The sequence below is a fragment of the Ciconia boyciana genome, chromosome 4 (genome assembly GCF_034638445.1).
Source record: "Ciconia boyciana chromosome 4, ASM3463844v1, whole genome shotgun sequence".
NCBI lineage: Eukaryota > Metazoa > Chordata > Aves > Ciconiiformes > Ciconiidae > Ciconia > Ciconia boyciana.
The window spans coordinates 55,050,398-55,067,086 of NC_132937.1; positions in this window are offsets into that span (position 1 = coordinate 55,050,398).

Genomic DNA, 16,689 nt, shown 5'->3' on the forward strand with positions numbered 1-16,689 from the left:
AGGACAGATGTCATATCATTAAAATATGTGTGTGTATATATATATTAAAAAATGTGTATATGCATTAATATAAGTATTAGTATTTTAATTCATACACACTGCTGATTAAATGAGGCCTTGATCTCACTTAGGGACGGTAAGTGCCATGCGAATACAAATACTCACATGGGAACAGGTTAGATACTTGGACGAAATACTCTTTTCCCCCATACGAGTAACTGAGCAAAAATTAATATCAATGCCAGCAGAGCACAGCTCTGATTTCTGGCGTTAAATGGGAAGAGAATGAACTGAGAAGACAAAAATTACTCTAAAATTCAGCCATTTGCTTTCCCTAGTGCCATGGTTTAAACTGGCAGACAGCTGAACACCACACAGCCAATGTCTCACTCCCACCTGCAGTGGGATGGGGAAGAGAATCAGAAAAAAGGTAGAACCTGTGGGCTGAGATAAAAACAATTTAATAGGACAGAAAGGGAAGGGAAAAGAATGATAAAAGCATATACAAAACAAGTGATGCACAATGCAATTGCTCACCACCTGCTGACCGATGCCCAAGCATTTCCCAAGCAGCGGCTGCCTCCCCCCCGGCCATCTCCCCCCAGTTTTTTGTTCAGGATGACATCATATGGTATGGCATAGCCCTTTGGCCACTTTGGGTCAGCTGTCCTGGCTGTGCCCCCTCCCAGCTTCTTGTGTGCCTCTAGCCTCCTCGCTAGCAGGGCAGTGTGAGAAGCTGAAAAGTCCTAGACAGTGTCAGCACTACTCGGCAACAACTAAAACATCAGTGTGTTATCAACATCATTCTCATACTAAATCCAAAACACAGCACTATATCAGCTACTAGGAAGAAAATTAACTCTGTCCCAGCTGAAGCCGGGACAGTATCTACCCCTTATTCTATACCATCTACGTCATGCCCAGGTCCCACACTTTCCAATACATCCCAATTAATCACCACCACCTTTCCTGTCCTTTCATATATGCACACAGATATCATTCCCTAAGTCTATGGGTCATCCCTCTAAGATGTCCATTGAGTTCATTTAGTCCATGACTTTGGGCTCCATCTGTCATAACAGTCCTTCAGGGCAGGAGAGGTGGTGTGTGGGGTTGGATTGTTGCATGCTGAAGCCACTTCTGGTTCCATCACTGCTGCACTTTGCTTGGTCTCATCAAAGTTCATTCTTCATTAATCTGGGTCATTATTACTGAAATACCGTTAAGATGGCATGTAGCAACCATAGTAGTGATGACATACAGTACTATATAGCAATTAACATCATACCATTCAGTTCATTGGCTATTCTCACCCAAAATCAAATCTCCTTGAGGTATACATCGCAATTCCACATCCTCCCGCATCACCCACCAAGTGCACCCAGGTCCTTGAGCAAAAGCAATCCCACAGAAGGGTTTGCCTTTGCCTGAGGCAGGAGTAAACCCAGACTGTCTTCCCCAGCATGTTTTTTATGTGCACTACAGGGACTTTCTACCCCTCCACTGTATGTAAAACTTTTGACTGGGCAGGGCGACCTCAGTTGGCAGATCCCCTAGTGTTGACTAACCAGGTGGCCTTTGCTAATGTGTGTCCCAGTGTTTGAATGTCCCACCACCCATTGCTTGCAGTGTCATCTTTAACAGTACACTGTATCGTTCCATTTTCCCAGAGGCTGGTGGATGACAGGGGATGTGATATACCCACTCAATGTCACGCTCTTTGGCCCAGGTGTCTATGAGGTTGTTTCAGAAGTGAGTCCTGTTGTCTGACTCGATTCTTTCTGGCGTGCCATGTCACCATCAGACTTGTTTTTCAAGGCCCATGACAGTGTTCCAGGCAGTGGTGTGGGGCACGGGATATGTTTCCAGCCATCCAGTGGTTGCTTCCACCATTGTGAGCACATGGCGCTTGCCTTGGCGGGTTTGTGGGAGTGTGATATAATCGATCTGCCAGGCCTCCCCATATTTGTATTTCAGCCATCGCCCTCCATACCACAGAGGCTTTAACCGCTTGGCTTGTTTGATTGCAGCGCATGTGTCACATTCATGGATAACCTGGGCAATAGTGTCCATGGTCAAGTCCACCCCTCAATCATGAGCCCGTCAATATGTTGCATCTCTTCCTTCATGGCCTGAGGTGCCATGGACACCCTTATGTTGGCCCATACGATGATGTCATCAAGGTATTGCAGATGTTCTGGAGCCGTCTGGATCAGTCCATGGCAAATGGTAGGGCTGTGGTTCCAGCCCTGGGACAGTCCATTCCAGGTGTACTGGACGCCCCTCCAAGTGAAAGCAAACTGTGGCCTGCACTCTGCTGCCAAAGGGATTGAGACAAATGCATTAGCAATATCAGTTGTAGCATACCATTTGGCTGCTTTTGAATCCAGTTCATATTGAAGTTCTCGCATGTCCAGCATGGCAGCACTCAGCGGTGGCATGACTTCATTCAGGCCACGATAGTCTACTGTCAGTCTCCACTCTCCATTAGACTTTCGCACTGGCCAGGTGGGACTGTTAAAAGGTGAACGAGTCTCAGTGATCACTCCTTGGCTCTCCAGTTGATGAATCAGTTTATGGATGAGAATCAGGGAGTCTCGGTTGGTGTGATATTGCTGCCAGTGCACTGCTGCGGTGGTGATCGGCAGCCATTGTTCTTCAACCCTCAGCAACCCCACAGCACAAGGGTCCTCCGAGAGACCAGGCAAGGTGGACAGCTGTTTAATACCCTCTGTCTCCAAGGCAGCTATACCAAAAGCCCACTGGTACCCTTTTGGGTCCTTGAAATACCCTCTCCTGAGGCAGTCTATGCCAAGGATGCACGGAACCTCTGGGCCAGTCACAATGGGGTGCTTCTGCCAGTCATTCCCAGTTAGGCTCACTCGGCCTCCAATACTGGAGGGATCCCCCTGTCACTCCAGAAATACAGATGGGTTCTGCCCCTTTATAGGTTGATGGCGTTAGGGTACACTGTGCACCGGTGTCCCCTAGAGCCTTATACTCCTGTGGGTCTGATGTGCCAGGCCATCGAATCCACACAGCCCAGTAAAGCCAGTTGTCCCTTTCCTCCACCTGGCTGGAGGCAGGGCCCCTCCAGCCGTGGTCATAGTACTCGTTACCCACTTCTTGTATATATGAGTCAGAAGTCTCTTTATTAAGATTGGAAGTAGGATCAGCCATATAATAGAGGAGGTTAGGACTATCACAGTACATTGGGAAATCTGGCTCCAGTCTTTCTTTGATTTTATTTTGATGAAAGCTAGTCTTAAATGATCATTTTGCTGTCTCCCCAGCCTTCTGTGCAAACATATGTCATTGCAAAGGCAATTCTCTGCAGGTGATTATGTCTTGATGAAGAGGTCAGATAGATAAACTGTTTTTTAGTCTGAGACCTGGCTCTCTGTTTTTGTTCTGTTGTTGCACCCATTACTATGTGGTTGGCTTCCTTCCCAATCTGCTAGTCAATCTGAGCAGATCTATGATACTATTTTAGGGCTTCCTTTGTGTTCAGCATATAGGTATTTTGGAGGCTTTAAAAAGTCATTAATTAAGCTGAGCACAATTATTCACATGAGCAAACTCCTTGGGTGCCCTGATGTTTCTTAAGCAACCTTGGAGTGGATGTACTGCCAGTGTGAGGAAAAAATGAATCCCCTATCACCTGCGACAGTATTAAATAAAAAGACTAAGAACAATCAGAGCGGGCAATAAAATGCATAACATGGGACCAAATCTTTTCACTTAGTGGGAATGTTTATTACTTTGGAAAAACTGGCCTGAAGTGCATTATTGTGTTAGATACAAAATGGCCATGGAGATGTATCACTTTTGCAAAAATACAGCTGTAGAAGGTAAACACATATTACAATCATCATGAAATCAATAAAAAATGTATTTAGTTCAGGAAGGATATTAAATAATGCTACAGCTATTTCCATAAATTATACACAAGTATTTTTTTCCAAACTATAATCATTATATGAGCTTAATCCTTCTACTGATTTAAACAGGTAAACTTCTTCACATTCATTATATCTCCCAGACACACAAGTTATTTCTTTCCTCTTGCAAAATAGTTTTTTACATGTTTCCCTCTCAGTGAAGAGTTGGAGATGCCATTCTGGGTGTCACAAACATTACAAAGGGGAAAAATAGAAGATGATCTCTTCCAGATTTCTTACAAAGATAGAGCTGGTCCAGGTGTTTTATTCTCTTGTCTGTGTTAACAGGTCAGTTGTCCACTATTCCTCACAGAACAGTTACATTTGACTTAGTCCACCAGGTTTTGGTGGTTTTTTTGTTGGTTTGGGGTTGGGTTTTTTTTGTTTGTTTGGTTTGTTTTTTTTTTTAACAACAACAAATTGTTCTTCCCCACTCAGCCAGTTTCTTGATTATTGCACAGAGCAAAGCATAGTAGTAACATTGCATGATTCAGGACACGGTCCCCCCTAATCATCTATCTTTGTTGCTTAAATCAGAAACAAACACCTCATTAAAAGTAATGACTGGAAGAGGTAACTGAGCGATACGAAGTTGCAGCACATATTGCCGTTTATTTCTCTGCCTGTGGTTGAAGCACAGACCACTCTAACCTAGAATGAAAAGAGGAAATAAGTTTACAAAGCACAGCTGTATTTCCAAGTAGACCTAACAGATCATTATTCTAGAAAGATTATCTGATCTTCCATTCCATGCAAGAAAGATCTGCTCTTAAAAGGTAATCTAGCTATATATGTATTCATTACAGGAGTGTAAGATGAGAGCTAAACATATGCACAATTTTATGTCTTTCTAAAATGTCACAAATTGCTTCCCTAATGGAAGTTTTCCATTTTATTTTATAATGCAACAGGGGATTGAAATGAATATTCACTGTCCCTTATGACATGGGTTCTTTTGTCTCAGGCACTAAGGCAAATGGTAAGTCTATGTATAGTTCAGCCTATGTATATCTGGCAAGTGGAGCAGCGCGAGAGAACATTCCTGCAAAATAGCGTGCTTTCGGCCTTTCATAACTACCCCATGTTAAATCACTTCTTATAACCTTACACCAGCTTTCTCAAATCAAAATAACCAGTTCCTCTTCATTTCATCTACTCTAGCTACCAGTTCCTTTTCTCCTTTAATTCATTCAAAACACACTGATTTTAACAAGTAAGTCAGCATGCCACAAAGGAGTCCAAATAGGTTCAGCTTGTCACTGCACAACATAGCTTCCTCACCACCTTAACTTGGACACTGCCCAAGTTAAAGGAAAATAGTTTTTCTCCATTATGCTTTCCATCACAGCTATAACTTGCCAGTCCTCTCCCTTATACATCTAAATTCTTTCTTTGTTATTACTTTTTCCAGGCAAAAACTTCAAATACAGGCAAGATTAGATTCTTTGCTCTTATCCTAAGACCATGTGGCTGGCCAGGCGCAAGCCTCGTGCTGTGATGGGCAAAGGCAGGAGCAGCCAAAAGTGCCCATGCACTGGTCAGAAATGGGATAGTACAGGTTTAATACTGTAGCCGGAACCACTCCACATGGATGGATAAAGCTAAGAAATTTATATTTTTTTTTTACTTCAAAATCTGCCATGAAGACGAATACCTTACTCAGTTTTGAATGATTAGAGCACAGTTAATTTAGCTCATATGCTACAATTTCATTCACAATTGCTATTACAGTCTGCATTAAGAAGTTAAGGTCTAACTTAGCTACGTGACCTTCCCATCTCAGCAGATCATTTCTTGGCATCCCATTGACCTGTCCCAATCCAAATAACTGTTTTATCTTATGCTGAGTAATTCACTGAAACCATTTGTGCAGTACGTGCTTGCTTTTCCAAAGTTTTGTTTCAAGAAGTACAATTTTACAAATAAGGGTATTAACTAATAACTAAAAAACCCCTAAGTGCTACAAATTCAGTTTACCAGAAAAGAAATTTAACAGAGCAGTCCTCAATGAAGTAGCAGCAAAGGGGTGTTATCATAAGCTACTTTTCAGAAGCACCGAAGTAAAAAAAATTACTCTTTCCATTTATGTTACTAAAGGTTTGTTACCTTAATTATAAAAACATATAAAAACATTGTCAGGGACTTTTTTTCTGCTTAAAAAGGAGCAGGACCTGCAGTCCTTTTTGGAGGGAACTAAATTACCTGGGAGTATATTTACTTTCTTGTATTTACAACTTGGAGATCAGCACACACTGGGGCTGTCTTTTTGCCCTCACCGAGGCTTTTACATCTTGTGAATGTGAACTGTCAAAACCACTGGGCATAGACAGGTTCTTTGGATGTTTTGCTGGAATATCACATGATTTATCCCATTGAATGGTCATTTGCTGTGAAAGGGTGCTCAGACTTTAAACTCATGAATACACATGGCATTCATTTTTTAATGAGTTAATTCCTAAAGAATTACCAGACTATTCTGAGTGACAGCTGCCTTTTTAAAATGGAAGATCTCTCACATTCATTTTATAATGAGAAAAAACAGAGGTACTAAAAAAGCAAACCAAAAATGCTTTTCAAACCCTTCTGTTTATCTCAAAAAGCCAGACATTTTCAAAGATAGGTTTGCATGGGAATAGTGACTTTCATGAAACCTAAACAGTATAAAGGCAGCCTTGGAGAATACCATGACAAAGGTCATAAAAAATACTTGAGCATATAAAACAAAAATGGGAAAAATTAAATGCATATAAATATAACCCTGAAAATGAACATAAAATATGAGGCAAATACATAAGGAAATGGGAAAATATGTGAGGCATTTGTAGTTTTCAGTTACAGAGACAAGCAGCAGGAGCTGGCTCAGACCATTTTGGCAGGTGAGGACAGGCAGGGGTTGGTAGCATGCATTCAAAGGCCAGGGTTGGATTTCTCCCTTCTCTGGCACCACAAGGGTAACCAACACACGACGGCGTGCCCTGAGGAAAAGGTCCAAGGCAGCCAAGCAGGGTAGTCTGCTCCTGGAGGTGGAGGCCTGGGCTGGAGGAGTAAGAAGAGGCCAGTGCAGAGACAGGCTGCTGATCAGAGAGAGCTGGGAGAGGAAAGGGAAGGAGCTGCAGCCTCATAGGCATTTTAAAGGGGCCACATTCAGGAGACGGGGCAGTGAGCTCCCCTTGGGGGCCTCCTGTCCCACACTCCCCCAGCTGCCCCACTGCCCCAAGCCCTTCTCCAGCTGGCCCTCAGCACCTGAAATGGCCAGGGAGGTCTTGCCGAGGTGGGCGAGAAGTTTCCGTCTGTCCTTGTTGACTTTGCTCTGCTGGAAGCAAAGGCAGAATGGTGCCACGAGGCAGCTGTGGTGAAGGGCAGAGCTGGAGCAAGGGGCCATGGTGCTGCCTCCAGCAGTTTCAGGGTTGAGCAGGGAGGGTCAGGGCACCAAGGGGGACCGATGGCACTGAGGGTGCTCCTCCTCCCCACTCCAGCAGTTTGGTATGGGGGCATCTTCTCTGCTTTCTGTGCCCTCCTGTCTGATGCCTTGCAGGATGTGTGCAGATCTGTCACCTGTGAGTAGAAGGGGTGGGTGCAGTTTTGCAAACTGGCCCTGGCTTTTGCCAGTATCCTCCTTCCCTTGGCACAATCGTCATGGGAAAGGTGGTGAGGGAGGAGAAGGAGCGTTTTCTTTCTACCAGGAGGTAGCAGGAGATTGCCTGCCAGTAGCAGTGGGCACAAATGGGTGAAGAAGGATGAAAGGGAGAGTGTGATCGTTCCTCTTCCTTTCTTAGTGAAGGCTAGCTTTGAGATGCAATGAATACAAGAGGTGCAGGAACAAAGGGCCTTGTTAAAGTCTTCATGCCATTCCCATGTGGGTGATCTCTTTCCTCTTTGTGGCATTTCTTGTCATTTTCCTTGCAGCTAACCTGGGGAAAGTTATCTGGAGAGTGTCCAGCACAGTTGCCATGAGCTGAGAGCAGTCTTGTGGAGCCATTGAAGCTGCCCAGAGAACTGTCTGTTATTGAGAACCTGGATGAAGGAGGGGAGATCTCCAGGGATGCTCCTCCATGAGCCTTTCACAGCAAGGGCTCTCCAACTGCATCGAGCATCTTGTTTTTCCTGCTTCTGGTGCTGTGGAGTTGTGCCTTTTGGTGTGGGAAGTGCTGTGGCCACCTGTGGCTCCTGGGTCCCTGTCCCTGAGGAAGCAGCCCCACTCCTACTCTGCATGGGGAGAAAGATAGCAGGCCCTGTGTAATTTTGTAGTCATTCTTTATGTTATCCAGCAGGGAAATCCTCATCCTGTCAGTATTGACCTAATAACAAACGAACTATATGGGTTGCGTTTTGCAGGACATTGCTCCTTCACAGTGTCATTACATTCTTCCACAGGTGGGATAAGAAGGTGAGTGGAAAATTCTGGGGTTCAGGTCAGCTCAGAGAGCTGCAAAGGAGTGGTGCAAAGTCCAGCTGGCAGAGAGGAAGTAGTGGCATCCCTTGGGGATTAGTACAGGAAGAAGTACTCTTTAATGTCCTCCCCTTTGCAGGCAGTGTGCCACTACACCTTTTCTGTTTAAACAGAGGTGAACACAGTGTGGGGCCCCATTTGCTTCCCTCAACAGGCTGGAGAAATGGGCTGACAGGAACCTCAGGGCACTGATTTGACAAAAGCCAATGCAAAGTCCTGCCCCTGGGACATATAAAGCTACGCAGCAGGACAGGCTGGGGCTGACAGCTGGGAGAAGCTCTGGAGAAAAGGTCCTGGGTCCTGTGGACAACGTGGTCACAAGGCAGCGGTGCACCTGGGCAGCAAAGAAGGTCCCTACATACTGGACTGCATGAGCAAGGGTGCAGCCAGAAGCCCAGGGAAGGGATACTGCCCTGTGGTTTCACACTGGTGAGACTGCTCCTGGAACACCATCCCCTAGTTTGGGCTCCCAGCACAGGACAGACACTGAAACATGGGAGCAAGTCCAGTGGAGGGTCTCCATGATTGCAGGGGGATGCAGGGCACACGTGGAGAGGCCGAGGGTGTTGGGTACCTGCTAATTCCCTTCCTCACTCCCTGCAGGATCATGAACTCCAGAAGAAAGCCTGGGCACTGCAGCTTGGGTGGCCCCTGACCATCACCTCCCCAGTCACTTCTGCCTTAGGGGCAGCAGTAGGTCCAGCCCTGCACAACCCCTGTATGGCCTAGCCAGCACCAGTGCTAAGATGTCAGCCCTGACCCCTCCACTTGAAGGCATCTCCATGCCTTGCCCTGCCTTCCAGCCCTTGTCAGGGAGGTCACTCTTCCAAGGAGATCCATACTCCAGGATGTGGACTGCTTCATCCTCCAGGTGCTTCAGGAAGACTTGTGCTCACCATCACCCTCATCAGCTGCCCTGCTGGACTCCCTGCAGGGACCTCACCCCTCCTGGTCCCTCCTCCAAGCTGACAACCCGAGGTGTTCACAGCCAGCTTCTCACCCCTGCACCAGAAGATCCCCACATGACTGAGCAGGGGGATCTTCTTCCATAGGCAGGGTGTTTTGTCCTGCGCCCTGGGGCAGCCCCAGCCCCAGTGCCCCACATCAGGGCACCAGGGGGCCCTTGGGACTTCTCCCCCACCACTCCACTTCCCCTGGCTGCTTGGGGCCTTGTGGCGTGCAGTCAGGCATCCAGGGCTATGTATGGGGGGGTGAGCATGGATGGCTATGGGTGTTTTCCCACGAATCCTGCACATTTCTCCCCCAGCTATTCTAACCCCTCTGTAAATCTTCTCTGCCTATGAAGATAATACAGGTAGTCAGTATTTGGGGTCACAACAGCCTTCTGTGTGCAAGGGGCAGGTTGCTCCAGGACGAGGTGATGCCCCGGGCTCACCATCTCCCTGCAGGCTCAAGGCATGACACTCTGAGACAGGAGGGGGTGTCCTACATTTTTCCTTACATCCTTCTACAAGCCCAGGACAAGACACACTGACCCCAGGCAGGTCCAGCAGACTCCACATCTCCCTGTGAGCTCAGGACAGGACAGCTTGTGCTAGCAGGAGATCACCCCAGCTCCAGGTAGCTCTGGAGAGGAAGGGCAGGTCACTTTCTCCAGCAGGGGACCAGCAGCAGCTTTGTCTTTCTGCAAGCTCAGGACAGAAGTCTTTGGGAGCAGAGGAGATCCACCAAGCTCAGACCAAAAGAAAACACAGTACCTCTGCTATTTGGGTAACACTCAGCCTGTCAGAGACCAGAAGGCACCTCCCCAGCATTCATACACAGACAGCATCCTCCCATCAGGGGCTCAAAAGGGCTTCAGTAAACCCAAGAAGTTTCCTGACCAAAAGGCAACAGCAGAGCCCAGGCCCTGATGCAGGGTGAAGCTGTTCCCATGGACTGAGCAAGGGTCAACACAAACCCATGGCCCATCCGTTCCCCCAGGGTGACTGTCTCAGGTGCTCACAGCACAGTGGCTTGGGATCTCAGCAACAGCCCAGCACAGTCACCATTTCTGCCTGGCCTAAATCCCCAGCGAGCACCAAGCGTGCCGAAGTGTGCCCACAGCATGCTGCAGTGCAGCTGCAATCATGGACATCCACGCCATTCGCCAGGGTCTCAAGGCGTTCTCCCTGGCCTGTAAGATACCTTTGTTTTCATGCTCCAAAGCCAGTGTTTACATTACAACTTAGTGAACAGAGGATGCTGGGATAATGTGGATCTTTGGGAAGGCTTGGGGGTGGTTATTGAAACCAACTCCAACAACTGAATGCATTACATCCTCCCTCACTGACTGCTTCTCCCCTCTTTTCTCAGGGAGCATTCAGATAAAATGAGACACTGGCCAGGAATTAAATGGCAGACTCCTCAGGTCTAATTAGCTCCTTCAAACATGTTAATTGCAGAAAAGGGTGCTGGGCATATGGGGCAAAGACCCGCAGTGCCCAGGGAGCAGTTTAGTGACAGGCAGCCCAATTGGCTCCCCCCACTCCCTGGAGAGAGCAGAGACAGACGTCTGGCAGTGCTGGGGGAAGCTGCGTGCCGGGGAGACGGCCCCTTTTCTCCCACAGCTTCCTCAGTGCTCCAGCCTGCATGCCACAATGTGCCACCCTGGGACCCAGCACTGGCCGTGGCCGTGGACCCGGCATCAGCAGGGATGAAACTATGCCGGCACAGGGAGGTGCTGGGGAGAGGGATGGTCTGGCCAACGAGCGCTGCCCCTGCACCAGGACCCCACTTCTCAGCCTCACTCAGGCCAGCTGGGCCTTGTCCTTGGTGTCAGTGAGAGCCACACACCATGGCAGTCCTCTTGGCCTTGGCGAGATGGGCCGGTTGAACTGCTGCTGCTGCGGGTGTGCTCCCTCTCCGGCTGAGGGGCCTGTGGAATAGCAGCCCAGGCTCCACAGCAGCAGTGTTTCTCAGGCCCACCACTGTCTGCTTTGCAGAGCGGCCTCTGGTCCTGTGGAGCAGCACCAGGCCACGTTGGGTTTAACCCAGCAAGGCAGAACTGGTCCTGAGTGAATGTGAGCAGGTGATCCAGGCTCTGAAGAGTAAGAAGAGGCCACTTGCCTCTTCAGGGATTCCCTCATCATCGCCAAGTTAAAGTAAGTGTATAAAACCACAGCTGCCTTTCCTCCTGACTGCTGGCCCTGAGACCTGGGGAAGTGATACACTAGTATCTGTCTGAGGCCTCTGTGATATAGATGTTGGATAGAGCAAAGCCCATGAAATGGTATGTTAATGGTCAGCAACCAGGATAGTACCAGTCCACATGCACCCGAGGTAGTGCTTGTGGCTGGTTTGTGCCACTGGAAACTCTAGGCCCCCATTCCTCAGTCTCTGCCCCAGTGAAATGGCTCTGTTGGGCAGGATTTGCTGGGAAGCCCCTGAGGAGGCAACCTCAAAGTCAGCTTTGGTCATTCCTCTCTGCAGACATGACACAACCTCGCACCCTCAGCAATAGCTGGGTTTGGGTGAGCTGCAGGTGGTGAGCCATGGAAAGGAGGTCGCTAGGGATGAAGAGGAGGAGGAGGAGGAACTGAGCACAGCGTGCCTGAATTCCCTCTTCCTCACCTAGCCCACCAGCTTTTGTGTTGCCACTTTCCAGTGGGTCTTGGTGCCACATCCCATGGCAGGGTTGGGTAGTACAGTAGGGTGCTCAACCCCTGTCCTCTCTGAGGTCAGGCACGTTCAGATCAGGGAGGGGGACATGCAAGGTTTCTGAACATGCCCATTGTACAGCCTATGGCAGCTGGAACAACAGAGACTGGGTGCACAGAGGAGTGTTTCTGTGTCCTCCATCCCCTGGAAAAAGTGATGCCTTTTGGTCACCAAAAACTATGTGTCTGGTTTCACTTGGGAAGCTTTACGACCAGTTAAACATCTGTCACACCGTCCCTGTTGGCACCTCAGTCCTCCTGAACAGCAGGCAAAGACAGGTCTGGAAGAGCTGGGTTGTCCACAAAATCCAGAGAGTTGTGGTATTCCCAGCAATTCTTATCTGTGACTGGGCCTCCCCCAACAGCCGTAGAATTCCAGGTTCTGTCAACCTTGCCACAGCAGGCAGCTTCCGGGCTATGTGCCAAGCAAACTTGTATTAGTCTGTTAACAGAACACAGCTCTTCTTTGCCTTCTCTTCACCCCTAAATCTCATCATGCCTCCCTAAGGAGACTGCTGGGGAAGAGTGTGAAGTGAGTTTCCCATGGGTTTGCCAGAAATCAGGGGCAGAAGAATAGGGACAGAACAGGAGACAAAAGCAAAATGCCAAATTTTTCTAAGCCTGAATCATGGCATTTCGCTTCACTGTGGATTTAGCCAGGAGTCCCAGATGGCTCAAACCCAGTCACTGAAGCAGGCTCCTGCAGGTTCACAAGGAGCTCTCACTGCTTAAAGACAGAAGAAGTCACCTTCAAGATCACTGCCAGCAGGTGCACAGACTGGCCTTCCAGGACACCACCACCTCCTTTGTACAGGGCCTCCGTCAGCTGCCTGCATGTCCCCTTGCTGGCACCTAGTCTGAATACCCCCTTTGTTGGTTCTGTTTTCATGTATGATACTGTAAGGATGTTCTGCCGGAAACACGGGTGAGAATGAGAGCATAGTGGCTTTGGCAAAGATAGACCCTCTGGCAGGTCGCCTTTTCCTCAGACATTGACGTAGGTTTGGATGGGGAGACACTCTGCTTTCACTGGGTGGGATCTAGTTGCTGCTGCAAGTCGATTACACTGGGAGGAGCCCGATTTTGCCCAATCCACACTTGTGTTGGACTGGTGAACCCCACTTCTTTCCCTGAGTCAGTCCTGCTTCCCTACAAGAGAAACAAGGTATAGGTCAAAACTTCACCTTCAGTTCAATCTGGCAAGAAATGTGAAGAGCAGCAAGAAGGGTTTCTAAAAGTACATAAACAGCAAAATAAAGACTAGGGAAAACATGGGCCTGCTGCTGAATGGTGCAGGGGACGTGGTGACAAATGACATGGAAAAGGTCAAGATACTTAATGCCTTCCCTCCTCAGTGTTTATTGGTAAGACCAGCTTTCAGGAACCCCAGGTCCCTGAGACCCTAGGGAAAGTCTGGAGCAAGAAAGGCTTACCATCAGTGGATAAAATACACCAATGGTGCTCTCTGTAGGCAAATTCAATTTCACTGGCTTGGGAAAATTCAAGCTCACTACTACCTTGAAGTAGGTCAGGGAACTTGGAACGGTTTGGGGATCAGTCAAAACAGCAGGAGCAACCCTGAATACCATAGATCCTGAAGTTGTCTGGAGTAAGTTAGTCAGGCGTAGGCAACTTAGCAGCCAAACCATACAAAGGCAGGTGACCACTAAAGTTGCTTATCATTAGAACCATGTTAAAACTCTCAGAGTAACTATCCAGCCTTTGCAAAAGGTGAAAAATATCCTAGAGGCTCTTACAAACAACACTGCCTCTGGTATTGCATGTACTGAAATGCAAATTTTTGCTGTTTCACAATAGGAGCAATAAGTACTATGGGTTAAATCTGAAAAGTTCTGTAGTTCTATTAAATTCATATTCTGAATGGTGTCCTGAATGTAAACCCCTATTTACAAAAATTATGTTCTCCACACGTACATGCTCTGTACTGCAAGATACACTGGAACACCCTTTTTATGAATATGTACCTGTTCCCTTAGTCTTAAGAAACCGCATTCAGGCTCCTCGAAGTCTAGCTCACTGACTAACCACATGAGAATCTCAGTGATTCTCCTGGATCACTGAAGAGTGCCAACAATGGGGACAAAATAAATGGATGTGCCCTCAGTGAAACATCTTTCTAGATTCCTGTCCCCGACTGGAGTCACAGAGGCATCTCGGAATGCATGAACTGTGTTTCCTTTCAGATGAAACTAAATCATACAAAGATAATGCTACAACTGCTAACAGGCATTGAGTTCATGGGACCAAACTAGGGATAGCCCATGGTTAAAATGGTGCTGAAATGCATCAAATAACATCAGGTCCCCATAATCTGCGGTTTCACTCACTATTTAGTTGCATGTAATAGGTTCTTTTCCTGTTGGAGCATATTACTGGCTATTGTAGGCATATCATAAGGGACCTTCATTTTCAGCTGACGCTATCTTTAATCACGAAACCAAGGACAAGATAACTGCCCATAACCCTCTAAATTAAAAGTTGTAACCAAGTAATAACTTTTTAGGATTTTCATTATTTGAACATCCCTTTAAAAATCACGGACCATAATCTTGCAATCTGCTTTGCATAGAACAAGCTATTTTACTGCAATACATACAACTTGAAGTTTTATAAGCATCCACAGTGATTTCAAGGCAATTTCTAGAGAAGCCTTGTACACTCTTAAGATGAGTTACATATGGTTTTCTTCAGTTACTGCAATGCATGCATCCTAAAAAATAAAGTAAAAGATTGTTTTTAAGTTCTTGAGATGCAGTCTAGACATTATGAAATTAACATTCATATCAGATGTAATTCATGAGAATACATATCTGAAGCTACTATAAAGGTTTTGGAAGGAATAAAGTGCTATGTGTTTGTCTATCAGGAAATAGAGCAAGCTCTTATCAAAAGTAAGAATCATACAGGGCAGATTTATTCCCTACTAAGGTTTCTCCTTCCTTCTTTTCAACAGTTTTGTGGAGCTTGGGAATATGTTACGTACTGAGCCTCTGTACCTAAAAAATAAATCATCTCTACCTGCTGTGATGTCTCTTAACTTGGCATCTGAACCTTCTAAGGCAGCATAAGCATACTGTTTGCATGACTAGCCTCTGATCTCTGGCTGGTAATCAGAAGTTAAGTGTTTGCAGGTGGCTACATCATTGCACCAGCTATTTTAACTTTTTAATGACAAGTTATACCAAACATGTCAAATTGAAATAGGGCAAACTTAGTTTTTGTTTTCCTGTAACAGTGCCACATCAGATAAACATTATTCTCTTTTTAACACTAAACCCCCACATCGCTCTTTTTATGTGATTCAAGAAGCCCAAGAAAGTTTTAAGTGTCTTAATTTTATCTGCAAAATAGTATGAGCAGTTATTAAAATAAAATCCAATTTAAATAAACATTCCACTGTCTTGAAAAGTGGAATGTTTATTTAAATTGGTGGAGCTCTGTTTTTCCCTACATGTTTTAGTATCTTTGAGACAGCAGAGGCCTTTGGAAGTCCACTGCTATAGCAAGTTCAGATTATTTATGATTTCTTAATCTGTTTGTCTAGCCCAAGTAAATAAGTTGTATGCTGAGGAGCTCCAGAAAGATTTGGAATCTTTACTGGGATCTGGTGGAGATCACACAGCTAGAATACAGTCTTTTAGCTCAGCAGTAGACTGCTTACATATTTTTTTTTTAAAAGTGATCATTTTTTGAAGCCACAAAAAGTATCAATCCACAGCTAAAATGCTGCTGACACATGCCTATGTCCTGGTTTCAGCTGGGATAGAGTTAATTTTCTTCCTAGTAGCTGGTATTGTGCTATGTTTTGGATTTAGTATGAGACTAATGTTGATAACACACTGATGTTTTAGTTGTTGCTAAGCAGTGCTTACACCAGTCAAGGACTTTTCAGCTTCCCATGCTCTGCCAGGTGCAGAAGAAGCTGGGAGGGGGCACAGCCAGGACAGCTGACCCCAGCTGGCCAAAGGGCTATTCCATACCATATGGCGTCATGCTCGGTACAGAAACTGGGGGGAGTTGGCCAGGGAGCAGCGACCACTGCTCTGCTCGGGGACTGGCAGGGCATCGGTCAGCAGGTGGTGAGCGCTCGCACTGCGCATGACTTGGTTTGTATATTCTTTTATTATTATTATTATTTTATTTTATTTCAATTATTAAACTGTTCTTATCTCAGCCCATGAGTTTTCTCACTTTTACTCTTCAGATTCTCTCCCCCATCCCACCACGGGGGGAGGGTGAGCAAGCGGCTGCGTGGTGCTTAGTTGCTGGCTGGGGTTAAACCATTAAAAACTACATGTGGTTAGGCTCATGGCAAAAAAAAACCCAAAAAAACCCCAAAACCAATCCAACGACTTGTTTGATGAAAAATCCCTGCATCCTCACAGTTTATATTTCTGCTTCTAACTACTCTTCATGATAGTTATCTCAGAGGTCAACACAATCTTCTACAGGCAGTAGTTGTGGGAAAGCAATGACAAGAGTGCACAAATACGTGAATGTCAAATCACATACAAAGAAGGAATATTTAAGAATGTCAGCAAAAAGATAACCTAACTAGTAGAAAGGTGGATGGAGTCAAGCATTATAGCAAAACAAAGTCAAGTTTCTCTAAAGTCAC